The 2443-nt window shown below is 36.4% G+C and overlaps 1 protein-coding gene across 1 annotated transcript in view; it reads right to left on the bottom strand.

Annotated features, from left to right (window-relative positions):
- The window catches only part of LOC106867727 (zinc finger protein 91), a 36846-nt gene extending 34453 nt beyond the window's left edge, over positions 1 to 2393 (bottom strand). Inside the window, exon 1 of the mRNA XM_052977155.1 lies at positions 641 to 2393. The gene's annotated coding sequence lies outside the window, so the exon portion shown is untranslated. The remainder of the gene's footprint in view (positions 1 to 640) is intronic.
- Positions 2394 to 2443: the final 50 nt, after the last annotated feature.

The raw sequence follows: 2443 nt of genomic DNA on the forward strand, positions 1-2443 counted from the left end.
TCTCTTTACTCCCTTACAAAAAAAATTTGCAAACAAATTTCTTTGTAATCGTAACCTATGCAGTTTGAAAGGTATATTTGTATAAAATTTCATCAAAAGATACTCATTTCCTTGAAATTAACGAATGGAAAAAAAAAAAATAAAAATCGGGTCGTGTGAATTTTCCGAAACTCTTCTCCCCAATCTCTCAGAAAAGTTTTTTTTCCAACAAACTCCTACATACTCTGAATTTACAGCATCTAAGCAGTATTTGTTGACAATTTCGTCAAAAAGTATCCATTTTCCTGGAAATTATGAGGCAACAAAGTCTACAGTTATGCCGTAAATTAATCAGAACTGTTAACACCACGTAGTTTAAAAGTTTACAAAGTGTATTATGATGGCAATACAAAGAAAATGTTATTTAGATTTCAATGTTACCTGAAGAATCAAGTAAACTCAAGAAAAGCTAATTACTCATTAATTGGTGATTAAAACAAATTTAAACTGTCCTGTAAAGTGAAGAAACAACTAATTAACGTAATTAGTGATAAAAAATAAAATATTTAATAATCCTGGTGATCGAACACCGACCTCGATATCTCATATTAACGTTCACCTTATCATGAGTTAATTACTATACATAATATAATTAAATTACCTGAAACACACCAAGTTGGTCGGGGTCATTGAGAATTTTCTTCCAGCTTCAATGATACTACCGGTGACATGAGTTAAATGTCTCTAACATAATCTGATGCAGTCACGAATAACTTCAATTATATGAATATACTCTCTCATTTATACGAAGTCGGTGATAAATAAAATACAACACCCAGCTAGATAATTATTTATCTAAATAACTGCTCGTAAATGTGTGGGGGGGAAACAATGTAATTCAAATTGTGAAGGGTAATGATGTTGAGTATCAAAAGTTAACTTGGCTTTTTCTGAAACGAATAAATTCATAAACAAATAACTCGTCCTTTCACTTTCATGTATTGATTTTTAAATTTAAAATGGATTAGGATTTCTGTGTTCTGAATGTTAGAATTTTTTTGTGGGGGTGAAATTCCAAGGTTGAAAAAATATAATTCTAAAAAACAAAACCAAAAAAAAAAAAAAGGAAAGAGAAAAATTTTTAAATTTCAGTTTAGAATAAATATCATTCCCCTTTTTCTCAGTTTTTGGAATAAATACTGGCAAATTACCGAAAGATTTTGCCGCTACTTAAATACAGAGGTCCCAATGGCGAATTTTTTTTCCCACGAGAGTGTTGTCAAGTTAAATAAGCACACTCTACCAAGTAAACTCAAGGCGAAGAACGGTTTTGTAAGACGACCAATCGCCAAGCTATGCCTGATTTCAGAAGGAGAGAAGTAATTAGATTTGCATGTATACCTATTATCGGATTTTGTTAGGGCCCCTTATGGTAAAGATACGGATGGGCAAAATGTGGGTGGAGGGTGATGTGTTAGCAACTTTCTCTCCTTACTTTTTTACGAAGGAAACAACACAGGAGTGGCTGTGTGGTAAAGTAGCTTGCTTACCAACCACATGGTTCCGGGTTCAGTCCCACTGCGTGGCACCTTGGGCAAGTGTCTTCTACTATAGCCTCGGGCCGACCAAAGCCTTGTGAGTGGATTTGGTAGACGGAAACTGAAAGAAGCCCGTCGTATATATATATATGTGTGTGTGTGTTTGTGTGTCTGTGTTTGTCCCCCCCCCCAACCATCGCTTGACAACCGATGCTAGTGTGTGTACGTCCCCGTAACTTAGCGGTTCGGCAAAAGAGACCGATAGAATAAGTACTAGGCTTCCAAAGAATAAGTCCTGGGGTCGATTTGCTCGACTAAAGGCGGTGCTCCAGCATGGCCGCAGTCAAAAGACTGAAACAAGTAAGAGAGTAACACAAATAACAATGCAGAGGCAGCCATGGTAAGAACAACAAGCATTCTTAAAAGAGAAAAGAAGAATGGTCATTCCATACCCAAGTGACCTTATCTTATTGCCCATCATTCGATATGCGCCGCTCATAAATTAGTTTGAGAGTTGAGCTCTGATTGACTGTATGCAAATGAGTTCATAACTGGGGACTGGAACTCTCGTGGGGAAAATATTTCGCGTCCCGATGCATCGACGTAACGATATGTTTTTACAGAGCGCACTCGTTGGAGTTAGGGTTACGTAGATGCGTCTGAACCTCTGTATTTAAGTAGTACCATTAAGGGACCTCTGTATTTAAGTAGTACCATTAAGGGACCTCTGTGTATTTAAGTAGTAGCATATATCATTCCTCCTTTTTCTCTGCGTTTGGAATAAAGACTCGCAAGTTACCGAAAGTTTTTTTAACTCGTCCGTTCATTTGTACTCGCCGAGATGAATGCTGATCAACAACAACCTGCGAAGATTTATTAACCATCTTAATTTTAAAAAAATTTTGGTCCAGATGGACTATATGTAA

The sequence above is a fragment of the Octopus bimaculoides genome, chromosome 27 (genome assembly GCF_001194135.2).
Source record: "Octopus bimaculoides isolate UCB-OBI-ISO-001 chromosome 27, ASM119413v2, whole genome shotgun sequence".
Lineage (NCBI taxonomy): Eukaryota > Metazoa > Mollusca > Cephalopoda > Octopoda > Octopodidae > Octopus > Octopus bimaculoides.